Here is a 13916-nt window from a genome sequence, read left to right as displayed (position 1 = left end):
AGTTGCTCAGTCGTGTCCGACTCTTTGCTGCTGCAGCTGCTAAGTCACCTCAGTCGTGTCCGACTCTGTGTGACCCCATAGACGGAAGTCCACCAGGCTCCCCGGTCCCTGGGATTCTCCAGGCAAGAACACTGGAGTGGGTTGCAATTTCCTTCTCCAATGTGTGAAAGTGGAAAGTGAAAGTGAAGTCGCTCAGTCGTGTCCAACCCTTCACGACCCTGCAGTCGTGAAGTTTCACGGACTGCAGCCCACCAGGCTCCTCCATCCATGGGATTTTCTAGGCAATAGTACTGGAGTGGCTTGCCATTGCCTTCTCCGGTCCGACTCTTTGCGACCCCATGAATCACAGGACACCAGGCCTCCCTGTCCATCACCAACTCAAACTTAGGTCCATCGAGTCGGTGATGCCATCCAGCCATCTCATCCTCTGTCATCCCCTTCTCCTCCTGACCCCAATTCCTCCCAGCATCAGGGTCTTTTCCAATTAGTCAACTCTTTGTATGCGGTGGCCAAAGTATTGGAGTTTCAGCTTCAGCATCAGTCCTTCCAGTGAACACCCAGGATTGATCTCCTTTAGGATGGACTGGTTGACTCTCCTTGCAGTCCAAGGGACCCTCAAGAGTCTTTTCCAGCACCACAGTTCAAAAGCATCAATTCTTCGGCGCTCAGCTTTCTTCACAGTCCAACTCTCACGTCCATACATGACCACTGGAATAAAACATAGCTTTGACTAGACGGATCTTTGTTGGCAAAGTAATGTCTCTGCTTTTTAATATGCTATCTAGATTAGACCTCAACAAAAAGTCAATTTTCCATACATCATTGACCTTTGGGTCTGATCACATGTAATTGAAATTGCAAAAGTTAAACTCATAAATGCCAAGAGCCAACAACAGAGTTGCAGGAGTTGTGATAGAAAAACATGTACAATTTGGGCACAAAAAGTAGAAATAGTCAATTTTGCTTTCTATGTGGCTTATTTATTTTTAACCTGCTTTGTTCCCAACTATAATCTTCCAGTTGGTAAAATCTGTCTAAAACCCTCATTGTTTGCGGAAACTTAGACTAAGAGCCTAGGGGTGAAACAAAGAATTAAAGAGAAAATAGAGGCAGGAGTCTTCCAGTGGTTCACTTTGGTCAACGTGTAGCTGCTGCAGACTTCTTAGATTTTTAGTTTTTCACCCACATTATCATTTAGACTACAAGCCCACAGGCTAAATCCAGGCAACAGACAAGTTTTGTTTTGTGAACATAATGTTGGCTTACATTTATGGAATCTAGAAAAATGGTACAGATTAACCTATTTCCAGGGCAGTAACAGAGATGCAGACATAGAGAAGGGTCTTGTGGACACTGGGATTGGGAGAGGAGGGTGGAATGAATTAGGATATGAGGACTGACATATATACACTATCAAGTATAAAACAGATAATTAGTGGGAAGCTGCTGTAAAGCACAGGAAGCTCAGCTCATGATTTTGTGATGAATTGGAGAGAGAGAAGTGAGAGCGAGGCTCAGACAGAGGGGATATATGTATACATATAGTGAATTCACGATGCTTTACAACAGAAAATAACACTGTAAAGCAATTATAGTCTAAAAACGAAAACAAATAAAAATGGGAGATTTCCCATTCTACATTTCTGGTTCCTTTTGAAAAACTGGCCCAATAATATTCTGAGCTGGATCACAACTACCCCAGCTAGACAGGGCATACCCCTCAGTCTTTAGCTTGCTAAAATTCACATATGGCCTACTTTATTGATTTAAATTACCTGAGTGAGCCTTAGGGACAATGAAGTTTGCAATCATTGACCCATGAAGTTTAATTATCAGATAAATTATTACAACTTAAATCTTCTTTCAACACAGCCCTACGTGGCTCACCCATAAACATTTTTCAAGATGAGAAAAATGACTTCTTCTATGTGTTATATTGTTCCAGATGCTCATTTGCATGGTATAAAATTTCACTTAAACTTATTTTTGATATGTCAAAACAAGATGCATATGGTTCTAATCAAGTTAGTAAATATATATTGCCATAGCTTCCAAAGACAGAGTATTGTAAAAATCTAATTACTTGACTCACTTGGCAGTACGTATCCACCATATTGGATTAGACATCTGAACCTACCATGCTACAGTCTCTGAAACGGCTTTCATTAGCTGGTTCATCTATTCATTTACCTACTCTGTTTTGATGCCTCTTATGTGTCAGAACTGCTGGGAGATTGAGATTAGAAAGGAGTAAATTTGTCTCTCTGCCATTATGTTTCAGTAGGAAGTTAAATACAAGAGTAGAAAGTCAAAATCCAGTGGGATAAATTCTAGGAGAGTGTCAGCACAGTGTGCAATGGGAATGCAGAACAGAGGGTCTGAAACCAAGCAAGACCTTGCGGGACCCAGCCAGGTATAAAACTGCCTCCACATCCCCTACCTCCTGTCTGTACAAAAAGACTTCAGCCCCCTCAAGTTCCAAAGAGCAGGCCCAAGAAGTTACTAATTAGGAAAGGGAGAGGATTCAGAAACAAAGAAGGCACAGTCAAGAAACAGTTGTTTTTTTTTTTTTTTTAAGAAGGATGCAATTTCATGCTAAATTAATTAATTAATTTTTAACTTTTGCTGTACTGGATCTTTTTCTGTGGTGTGCAGGCTCCTCATTGTAGTGTGTGGGCTTAGTTGCCCCACGGCATATGAGATCTTACTTCCTGGACCAGGGATTGAACCTGCATCCTCTGCATTGGAAGGCAGATTCTTAACCACTCGACCACCAGGGAAGTTCCAAGAAACAATAATTTTGTGATAAAACAGAGTCCTAATTTCTCCACAATGGACAGCAATCTGATATATCTTTGAGTTGCTCTCTAGGAGCTAAGGCCCTCACCCAGGCAGAGGATGATAACTTCAGGCTGAGTAGAAGATTCCTGTTACCTCATCACCAACCAATCAGAAGAAAGTCATGCACTCTGCAGCCCTCACCCCAAATGCTGCCTTTAAAAAGTCTTCCCAGAAAACCATTCAGAGAGTTTGGGGCTTTTGGGCAGAGAATGCTCTTTTCTTGACCCCATAATAAACCTCTGCTCCAAACTCTGATGTTTCTGTTTCAGTGTGCATTGGGCACACGACCTTAAACTTGGGTTCAACAACAAGACCAATGATCTCATTAAATAAGGTGCTCCAGTGTGGGTAACTTCCAAGGTTCTTTGTTCTTTAACGGTTGAATGAATATCGAGGATCTTTTGGAACAGTGCTACTGTTTTGTGTTGGTGTGTGATGGGCCTGTGTCAGATTTCATTCAAGGGTATTCTCTCTGGTTCTCTCTTTCTCCTCTCAGTTTACTGCTAGACAGATGGAAGGGGGAGAAGGGAAGAAAGAGATGGAGGAAAAGAGAGGAAGGGAGAGGTTAAAAGGATTTATTTTAAGGTGGTTTCTAGAGATAGGTTTATATCACACTTTGCTACATAGCTTCCCTGGTGGCTCAGAGGGTAAAGCATTTCCCTGAAATGTGGGAGACTCAGATTCCATCCCTGGGTTGGGAAGATCCCCTGGAGAAGGAAATGGCAACCCACTCCAGTATTCTCACCTGGAGAATCCAATGGAGGAGCCTGGTAGGCTACAGTCCACGGGGTCACAAAGAGTTGGACATGACTGAGCGACTTCACTTTCTTTCTTTCTTTTTTTTTTTGCTGCATAGCAAGGAAATTTTCTGTCTCACAAGAAGTTCTGAGCTAGTCTTATTGTTCTTCATTTAACAAATGGGGAAACTCAGAGGAGTTAGGTTACTCACCCAGCGTCCAGGGCTTGTAAGTGGCAGAAGCAAGTTGCAAACCAATGTCTCTATAACCTTGGTAACCTTACACTATGCATGTCTCCATTGTGGCATACAGGAATTAGGCTCTGCTTCTCAGAGAGGGGAAATAGGAAGAAACAAGCAAAGACTCCAGATCTATCAAAGTATTACCAAGATGCAAGCACAGTGAGAAGTAGGCTTAAGATTGGAGGATCCAAGTGGATCTTAAGTGGGGTTCAGTGGATATACTCCACACATCCTCAGAGGACACCTGAAGCTTAAGAAAAGACCCTCAGTCCCCACACCAGCAGCTCTGGCATCACGTCTAAGGCCCGCTGTTGCTGATCCAAGCCTCTGTTTTTAGGATAGCTGGGGAGGGGCTGGTACTTTCGCTGCTTGTGGATCTACATGTTGGTTAGACCCATTCCTATTTTTGGTGATGAGCATTTCCTTTGAAATATTATAGCCTCATCTGTACTCTGCATGCCTCCTCTAAGACCTATTTTAGTCACTCTATGCAATTCAAGTACTGTCTTATTTCAAGTACTGTCTTCAAGCCAATGGAATGATCCCTATAGAAAGTCTACATCATCCCTGGGCAGCCCTTCCTGGTGACCTAAGGCTACAAGGTCGTGGGGGCCTGGCTCCCCGCCATGGGTGGGATGGCCCTGAATGTAAGTTACATTCCTGATTGCCCCTATAAGATGGGCTAAGGCTGCTTCCATAGGGTGTCTGAGTTCACACCTTCACTTGGCTCCTCCTTTTCTCTCTATCTGTCTGTCTCTCTTCCACTAGATTCTTTTTAATGAATAATTTGCCCCTTATCCTTGCTTCAAGAGTTTGCTTCTGGGTAAACTCACCTAAGACATGCAGTATTCATGTTTATGTGTTACAGATTTATATATTCATCATGTTTGAAACTCATGGAGAGGGATGTTTATGGAAAAAATGGCATTGTGTTTGGAGCCAGATGACTCTTGTAAACTGAACCACTGCTACTAAGGGTCTCAGACAAGATACCCACCCTGTCCCCCATTCTTGCTTGTTTCACAATGTGTGAAACATCAGCAATGCTGCTGAAATTGACAGAGTCTGAATTTAATAGGATAAAGTATCTAAATACCTGATACTCAATGTCCTACTTACTATAACCCCAAACAAAACTAAGTTTGAGACATTGACTCTAAGAACAGTCATGTAGAAACTGCGTTTAGCATGCAGGGATGACCCAGAGGGAGGATAAAAGGAGGAGGGAGGTGGGAGGGGGTTCGGGAGGGGGAACTTATGTAAACCCGGGGCGAATTCATGTCAATGTATGGCAAAACCAACCAATATAATATTGTAAAATAAAAAAATAAAAAAAATTTAATAAAAAAAAAGAAAAAATATAAATAATTTTCCTTGTATTATGTTTTTGCATAGATCTCTCCCATGTAAAGAAAGAAATGAATTCGTACAGCCCTGGCCTTCACAGAGGTAGCTGATGCCCACTTGGAGTTCTATAGTGTTGCTGCCAATTTGTACTCACCCTCAGGAGGCACAGTGGTCTGTGGACAGAGAAATAAATATTTCTGTTTGTTTCTTCATTTAGTATATGTCAGTCCTGCATTGATCTTGGCTATTTCCCTCAAAGGGATGCATGTAGAAGCAGTTTTCACAGCACAGATAAATATTAAAGGCATATTTAGTTCCCTGCAGTGCACAAGGCTGAGGAGACAAACAGTCCCACAACTGAAGGCAGATTAAGGGCTGGCCATCAAAGTGACCTGCATGGAGGCCCTACAAAGTGTGCTTGCCTAAAAAGCAGGCACCTGACCTCATCTTTCGGGATTTGGAAGTGTAGGTTGGATTGAAATCTGGATCACTTCCGTCTCTCAAGACCCAAAATGCTTCTTCCTTGACTCAAGGTTAAGTATTCTAGTCACAGAGGCATGTGGGCTTAATTTTTCTTGGATTTTTTAGAGAATTGAAATTTCTTTCTTGGAAGTGGCATGGGCTGTGGTTTAATACCCATCTGCCCCAAGAAGAAGCTGAGAAAGCCTTGAGCATACATTCCCCAGGACCTCATCTTCGGACTGGGATAAAGGACCACCAATACTTCCAGGTTATTCCAGACACACCAGGGTGCCTTTTATTTCCCTGTCTGGCTCCCCACTGTGTGCTCTGCCTGGAGTTTCCGTCTCTTCCTTTATCCCTCACCTGTCTCCTTTTACCTGGGGATCAGTTACTTGTGTTCCAAGATTTAGTTTAGCAGCTCCCGCTCTAACCAGCCTCTTCTCTCCCATCTAATTAGTCTTGTTATCTTCTGCTGCTCCTCTGCTCTGTTTAGACATCCACGGAAGCAGCTACAACCTGCTAGAAGCAGGCACTATGATTCCCCAAGAGTAAGAATCACAGCAGTCATTTCGGGTTCTACAGGCCCCCAATGGGTATTGGCTAGAAAATTAACAGTCATGAAGTCAGAACTATTTTAGACACCAGACAAAATGTTGAGGAAATAAAAAATATGATCTTATCTTTCAAAATTAGAAGTCCCTATAACTTTCCAGGGGGCTTCCCCAGTTTCATGAGGAGGGGGTTTTATTTTATTGATATAGAGTTGATTTGCAGGTTGTGTTGGTTTCAGGTATACATCTAAGTGATTTAGTTATTCAGCTAGCTATCTATCCTTCCTTTTAAGATTCTTTTCCTTTATAGGTTATTATAAAACATTAAGTACAGTTCCCAGTGTCGTATAAAAGGTCCTTGTTGGTTATCTATTACATACATAGCAGTATGTGTATGTTAATTCCAAACATCTAATTTATTCCTTCCCTCTCTTCCTCCTTCGGTAACCATAAATTTGTTTCTATGTCTGTGAGTCTGCTTTTGTTTTGTAAATAAGTTCATTTGTAATCATTCTTTTAGATTCCACATATAAGTGATATCATATGGTGTTTGTCTTTCTCTGACTTACTTCACTTAGTATGATGATCTCTAGGTCCATCCATGTCACTGGACATGAACCTAGAGAAGGAAAGAAAGGATAAAGGCATTGTTTATTTCTTTTTATGGCTGAGTAATATTCCATCGTATATATGTACATCTTCTTTATCCATTCATTTATTGATGGATACTTAGGTTGCTTCCATATCCTGGCTATTGTAAGTAGTGCTGCAGCGAATATTGGGTGCATGTATCTTTTCAAATTACGGTTTTCTCTGGATATGGGTTTGCTCTATTATCAAGGAGTGGGTTTGCTCTATTATCAAGTAATTCAATTTTTAGTTTTTTAAGGAACCACCCTACTGTTGTCCATAGTTGCTGCACCAGTTCACATTCCTACCAACAGTGTAGTAAGATCCCTTTTTCTAGAAGGAAGATTTTAGTCTGTATATTCACTATATTTTTACTCCCTTAGAACAATGCCTGACACATAGTAGGCCCTTAATAAATACCTTAAGAATGAAAGAATGCATTCCCCTTTGTAATAGTTAGAGTTCTTTCAATGATGAGCCTGTTTAGCATTATAACATGGGAGATGAAATGCTTCAACTTGCCAAATCAGGGATCCCTGTTATAATGCAAATATCTCTGGGGAAGATGTGATGGAGATATTTTAAATCTTTGTATAACCAAGCATAAACAAATTAAACCCTTGTTTAAATTTGTTTTTCGGAGGTTCTGGTTTGTTAGAATCTTACATGGTACCTGGAGGCTAAGAGAAGCTGGTTGCTTTCAAGACCCAACACTTGCTGAAGGAAGTGAGATTACGTGTAGGGTCTCATCCATCCAGCAATCAGCAGCCACAGAAAATATATGTTAGCTGTATATTGTTTTATCCAATTTAAGGAGTTAAGTAGAAAATGTCTTTCTGATTGGAAGTCATTTCTGCTCTTCCTAGGTTGTTAAGTACTTCATCACAAGGGTAGATTTTTGTCTCTTCTTTCTCTATATATTCTAGAGGGTTTACAACAGGGCAGTAAAACCTTTAGTAAATGGCTTAAACAACAGGCTGTGTTGTAATCACTTCTGAAAGATGCATGGCAGGCATCACTGTAGGGATTCCCGATGGCAAAGTATAGAATCCTATTTTGATGTCCTAGGACATTTTTAACTCTGAGATGGTTAAGGAATTGTGAAAGATAATTCTATTCCAAGGCTACAGAATTTAACAAGATTAAAGTTAGCTGTGATTGAGAGCAGTTAAATAAAGGAAAAAGCATAACAAAACTTATCAACATTGACCCTATATATTTTAATCTTTGAATGTGCTATTTATTAGTGTTACTCTGTTTAGTGTTTAGAGGTATCTGTTTAGGCTTCTAGTTGGGGAAATATCAGCAGAGTATTCTGGTTCTTAGAAAAGAATGTGTTGCTCAGTTTAGACTAGATAAGGTATCTGTGTTCCACAGTGGCGATTTTCTGGAAGGAAAGGGAAGTGACTCGGGAGAAGCCACTTGGCATATGGGGCTGGAGAAGGGGTGGGGAAGGCACCAGTATGGGAGGGAGCAGAGAGTAGAACTTGGAAACTCCCAAAGAACAGAAGAAGGCAGGCTTTAACTGAGTACCTTCTGGCAAGTGGCTGCTATGTAACCTGCAAGTCTTGGCCACTTCTCTTCTTGGATTTTCTCTCTGTCAGAATGCCAGAGAGACAAGTGTTTATGGAGGGTAGGGAGGACATGATGAGAACGGAAATGATGATATAGGGAGTCTGGTGGAGTGGCTCAGAATGTCTAAATGACCGGTGAAAGTAGGAAGTCCTTTACATGCATTCTCAAGTGTCTTTTCTCCCTGACTGTTCCCTACCCCCCACAGCTGGCTCTGCCAGCCAGGAGGTGTGGGTTTGCATCCACTAGTATTTCTACCCAGGAGGGCTATGCATCAGTGTGTGATCCTGGAGTCGATGGCTTGCAGTTAAGCTGTCCCTGGGGGCTTTGCAGATTTAGCGATTCACCCTCCTAGAAAGTGTGACTCAATTAATATTGATGCCCCTGAGAGAAGGGTTATTGTAAAGATAGAATCCTGGAACAGTCACTTTTACTGCCTCAACCCATTTGCATTGATGCTTTAGAAGGTTGCATCCGTTCCGTGCCGTCGCTCAGTCGTGTCCGACTCTTTGCGACCCCGTGGACTGTAGCCTACCAGGCTTCTCCGTCCATGGGATTCTCCAGGCAAGAATACTGGAGTGGGTTGCTGTTTCCTTCTCCAAGAAGGTTGCATAGGTATTTTTATTTTTTAGCATTGCTTCTTTGTGTGCAAAGGAAAGCGAGTTATGTTCCTTGAAATGAGTTCTTGATTTTTCAAAGCAGAATCAATAGGCTGTCTCATTTTGGGTGAGAGAGAAGCTGCTGCAATGGGTGTGGAATCTGTTAGTTAACAGTACAGTGGGCTCACCTGCATCTTTCATTCTGAGCTGGTGCAGAGAGGCAGTTGGGAGAAGGAAGTCTGACATCCTCTCCCTTGGCCTAAATCCTCATCCTCCACATCCTCCTTCAAACCACAAAGTGCTTGACTTCCCAGCCCCTCAGCAGGGCTTTCATCTGTTGTCTGAGATGACCTCTACGAAGTGGTGCTTTTATCCTCATTTCACTTGATGACATGGGAACTCTTGACTTTTAGAGCTGGTGAATAGAGAATCTAGGATTTGAACATGGGCTTTTCTTCATCAAGAGTCTGTACATTTAGGAAGCAGGCTTTCTTGCCTGTGGTTAATAATTAATAATTGAACAATTCAGCCAATATTTCTGCTTCTCTATTGTACATTGATGGAGAAGGCAATGGCAAGCCACTCCCAGTACTCTGGCCTAGAAAATCCCATGGATGGAGGAGCCTGGTAGGCTGCAGTCCATGGGGTGGCTACAAGTCAGACATGACTGAGCGACTTCACTTTCACTTTTCACTTTCACAATCGGAGAAGGAAATGGCAACCCACTCCAGTGTTCTTGCCTGGAGAATCCCAGGGACGGGCGAGCCTGGTGGGCTTCAGTCTATGGGGTCGCACAGAGTCGGACACGACTGAAGTGACTTAGCAGCAGCAGCATTGTACATTGAATCAGTTAGAACTTTGGATTAATCAGGGTTCTCCAGAGAAATAGAAGAGGAGATACAGGTGGCAACTTATTGTAAGAATATTAGGCAACATAGTTTATATGTTAATAGAATATTGATATTAATAATCCACAATTAATTATCGTATAATATATTATGTATAAAATAGCATAAGTGTAGAAATATATATACAAAACAAATTATAATATTGCTTATATAGTTAATTATATTATTGATTAATATTACTATTATTTAACATAAAATATGTTGTATGTTGTTTCTATGATAAATTTCCATATCTATCTACCTACCAATCTATCTATCTATCTCATGTGATCTTGGAGTCTGAGAAGTCCCACTACCTGCTGTGTGCAAAACCAGGAAAGCTGATGGCATAATTCAGGGCAATTCTGATGGCCTAAGAATTAGGATTCTGGTGGTGTAGGTCCTGATCTAAGTCTAAAGGCCCAAGAAACTCGAACTCCAATGACAGGAGGCAGGAGAAGACAACATGTCCCAGCTCAAGCAAAGAGAGCATACTTGACCTTCTTAAGCCTTTTTGTTCTATTCAGGCCCTCAGTGGATTGGAGGATGCCCACTCACCGATATGAGTGGCTGGCTGTACATTATAGATGTGCAGTGTGTACTGGTACCTTTCTTTTTCCCATCTTCCTTCATCTATACTATTGATAAACCATTGACTATCACCTTTCTTTCTTCATAGGTGTTTAATTATAGTCAACAAGCTCTACTTGATGTTTCATCTTTCTATTCCTTCCTTGGGTGATTTCTTACTCAACTTCCTGATTCAAATGCTAATCTCTTCTACAAACACCATCACAGTTACATTCAGAAATAATGTTATACCAGTCCCCTGAGTAGCCCTTAACCCAGACAAGCCTGATACGTAAAATGAACCACCCTAGACACAGTTGCAAACATTCGTCATTCTCGTAGACAAATGATCTGTGGTGGAACGTGTTCTTTTAGATGATTGACCAAAGAGGGATGAGGTTGTGAACATGAGAAAGATGGCTAGCAGATGTTTCTCCTGCAGACACTGCCTGTCCTTTCCTGGGACACCTATCTCTCTCCTTAAACTCCATAGATCCTCCATGTGGGCATGGTGAGCACATGCCAGATTTAGTTGACAGAGTGGAAGATGCTATTCTTTCTTATTGAAATGTAGTTGTTTCATCATCAAGTGTACCACCTCTTCTGTTTTAGGAGACAGATTAAGGCAGTGGAAGGACAATGGCCTTGGGGTGGAGTTCTCTATCTGCTTTTGCAGTGGGATCAACTTGGGCAAGCCAAGGGTAGCCAGTTGTCCTGTAAAGGGACACACGCTGCTTGCATGTGTATATTGGCTATTTCTTAAAGTCAGCCCTCTGGATCCATTGGTTCTGCATCCACAGATTCAAGCAAACTCACATCAAAGTTAGTAATAAAAAAAAATCCAGAAAATTTCAAAAGCAAAACTTGACTTTGCTGCTCCATGCTGGCAACTGTTTATATAGCTTTTACTTTGTATTGACTACTATTTATATAGCATTTACACTTGATGAGGTACTACAAGGAATCTATAGATGACTTTAAACAGGACTGTGTGCATAGGTTATGTTCAAATACTGTGCCATTTTATATAAAGGACTGAGCATCCAGGGACCTTGGTATCCATGAGGAGTTCTGGAACCTTATGGATACTGAAGGATGACTGTGCTAGAAATATGACCCCAGGCAGGTTCTTTACCTTCTCTGTGCCTCAGCATCTTCATATGTAAAATGGGGATGAAAATATCTATTATATTTTATATAAACCCATGGGGATTATATGAAAGATAGGTGAGTTTATATACAAACTACTTTCAAGGACACCTGACCCACAATAAACTCTAAGTATGTGTTCACTGTTTCAGTTATTTCTTCTCTGGTAAAAGAATCATTGTACTGCCTTCCTTGTGGGCAGGGTTGAAACTAATTTGTATACATTATAGCTGTGAATTTCAACCAGGGCCAGTTCCTCCCCAGGGGATATTTGGCAATGTCTGAAAACATTTCTGTTTGTTTAATGCTGGGGATGGGATGGGATGATGCTACTGGCATCTATTGGAGGTCAGGGAAGCTGTGAAACATTCTGCAATGCCCATTGCAGACCCCAAAGCAAAGAGCTATTGAGTCCAAATGCCGGAAGCGCTGAGTTTGGTACCCAGACTTACAGTATGCTTGTAGCTCAGCCTTATGTATATTATAGATGTGCAATTTGTACTGTAACCTTTCTTTTTCCCATCTTCCTTCATCTATACTATTGATAAAACATTGACTATCACCTTTCTTTCTTCACAGGTGTTTCAGTTCAGTTCAGTTCAGTTCAGTCTCTCAGTCGTGTCCGACTCTCCGCGACCCCATGAATCACAGCACACCAGGCCTCCCTGTCCATCACCAACTCCCGGAGTACACTCAAACTCATGTCCACAGAGTCGGTGATGCCATCCAGCCATCTCATTCTCTGTCGTCCCCTTCTCCTCCCGCCCCCAACTTTTCCCAGCATCAGAGTCTTTTCCAGTGAGTCAACTCGTTGCATGAGGTGGCCAAAGTATTGCAGTTTCAGCTTCAGCATCAGTCCTTCCAATGAACACCCAGGATTGATCTCCTTTAGAATGGACTGGTTGGATCTCCTTGCAGTATAAGGGACTCTCAAGAGTCTTCTCCAACACCACAGTTCAAAAGCATCGATTCTTTGGCAATCAGCTTTCTTCACAGTCCAACTCTCACATCCATACATGACCACGGAAAAAACCATAGCCTTGACTAGACGGACCTTTGTTGGCAAAGTAATGTCTCTGCTTTTTAATATACTATCTAGGCTGGTCATAACTTTCCTTCCAAGGAGCAAGCGTCTTTTAATTTCCTGGCTGCAATCAGCATCAGAAGTGATTTTGGAGCCCCCAAAAATAAAGTCTGACACTGCTTCCACTGTTTTTCCATCTATTTCCCATGAAGTGATGGGACCAGATGCCATGATCTTCATTTTCTGAATGTTGAGCTTCAAGCCAACCTTTTCACTCTCCTCTTTCACTTTCATCAAGAGGCTTTTGAGTTCCTCTTCACTTTCTGCCATAAGGGTAGTGTCATCTGCATATCTGAGGTTATTGATATTTCTCCCAGCAATCTTGATTCCAGCTTGTGCTTCTTCCAGCCCAGCGTTCCTCATGATGTACTCTGCATATAAGTTAAATAAGCAAGGTGACAATATACAACCTTGACGTACACCTTTTCCTATTTGGAACCAGTCTGTTGTTCCATGTCCAGTTCTGACTGTTGCTTCCTGACCTGCATACAGGTTTCTCAAGAGGCAGGTCAGGTGGTCTGGGATTCCCATCTCTTTCAGAATGTTCCACAGTTTATTGTGATCCACACAGTCAAAGGCTTTGGCATAGTCAATGAAGCAGAAATAGATGTTTTTCTGGAACTCTCTTGCTTTCTCCATGATCCAGCAGATGTTGGCAATTTGATCTCTGGTGCCTCTGCCTTTTCTAAAACCTGCTTGAACATCTGGAAGTTCACGGTTCACATACTGCTGAAGCTTGGCTTGGAGAATTTTGAGCATGACTTTACTAGTGTGTGAGATGAGTGCAATTGTGCGGTAGTTTGAGCATTCTTTGGCATTGCCTTTCTTTGGGATTGGAATGAAGACTGACTTCTTCCAGTCCTGTGGCCACTGCTGAGTTTTCCAAATCTTCTGGCATATTGAGTGCAGCACTTTCACAGCATCATCTTTCAAGATTTGAAATAGCTCAACTGGAATTCCATCACCTCCACTAGCTTTGTTCATAGTGATGCTTTCTAAGGCCCACTTGACTTCACATTCCAAGATGTCTGGCTCTAGGTCAGTGATCACGTTATCGTGACTATCTTGGTCATGAAGATCTTTTTTGTACAGTTCTTCTGTGTATTCTTGCCACCTCTTCTTAATATCTTCTGCTTCTGTTAGGTCCATACCATTTCTGTCCTTTATTGAGCCCATCTTTGCATGAAATATTCCCTTAGAATCTCTAAGTTTCTTGAAGAGGTCTCTTGTTTTTCTTTTCCTATT

Source organism: Moschus berezovskii, chromosome 2 (assembly GCF_049115385.1).
Source record: "Moschus berezovskii isolate FMDL1 chromosome 2, NW_MosBer_1.0, whole genome shotgun sequence".
NCBI lineage: Eukaryota > Metazoa > Chordata > Mammalia > Artiodactyla > Moschidae > Moschus > Moschus berezovskii.
The sequence above is the reverse complement of the archived record's forward strand: the minus strand, read 5'-3'. Positions refer to the sequence as shown.